Here is a 771-nt window from a genome sequence, read left to right on the forward strand (position 1 = left end):
AATTTCAGGGTAGTAAAAATTTATTTATTTTTTACTATCAGTAGCTTAACGTGTAGAAAAACTAGTCAATAGACTATATATTATTCATATAAATACAGTGTACATTTAAACACATAAGAGATGGCCATAATAGGACATCTTCCCGCTAGAAAGAGAACTTAAAATCAAAAGAGATGGCCATAATAGGACATCTAACCTGCTAGAAGGAGTAGTTAAAGTCCAAACCACTTTTAGGGGTAATTTCGAAAGGAAATGAAAAATAAAAACATTTACCATCTATTTCCCGGACCATGGTTTCAAGCTCTCTTCAGCAAATAAAGTAATTTGCTAGGCGAAGCTCTCATCAGCAGGAAAGCCAAAGATTAACATATAAGACCGAGGCAATACATGTTATAATTTTTCAAATTTTTACTACCCTGAAATTTATTGATAATATTTTTTTGGCTAATTTTGTAATAAAATCGGTATTATTTCTATTTGCTGCCGATAAAAACTGCGCTTGCACGGTGGATTTGAAAAATTATAACATGTAAGCACGAGGCATGTTCTGTATTGTCTCGTATTTATATGTTAATCTTTGGCTTTCCTGCTGATGAGAGCTTCGCCTAGCAAATTACTTTATTTGCTGAAGAGAGCTTGAAACCATGGTCCGGGAAATAGATGGTAAATGTTTTTATTTTTCATTCCCTTTCGAAATTACCTCTAATAGTGGTTTGGATTTTAACTACTCCTTCTAGCAGGTTAGATGTCCTATTATGGCCATCTCTTATG

General features: G+C 33.3%; 2 protein-coding genes across 2 annotated transcripts in view; both read left to right on the plus strand.

Annotated features, from left to right (window-relative positions):
- The window catches only part of LOC106878991 (histone deacetylase 2), a 219,318-nt gene that overhangs the window by 182,770 nt on the left and 35,777 nt on the right, over positions 1-771 (plus strand). The gene's annotated exons all lie outside the window — the stretch shown is intronic.
- The window catches only part of LOC128251195 (uncharacterized), a 21,415-nt gene that overhangs the window by 7,931 nt on the left and 12,713 nt on the right, over positions 1-771 (plus strand). The window lies entirely within an intron of this gene.

This window comes from Octopus bimaculoides, chromosome 28, assembly GCF_001194135.2.
Source record: "Octopus bimaculoides isolate UCB-OBI-ISO-001 chromosome 28, ASM119413v2, whole genome shotgun sequence".
NCBI classification, from domain to species: domain Eukaryota; kingdom Metazoa; phylum Mollusca; class Cephalopoda; order Octopoda; family Octopodidae; genus Octopus; species Octopus bimaculoides.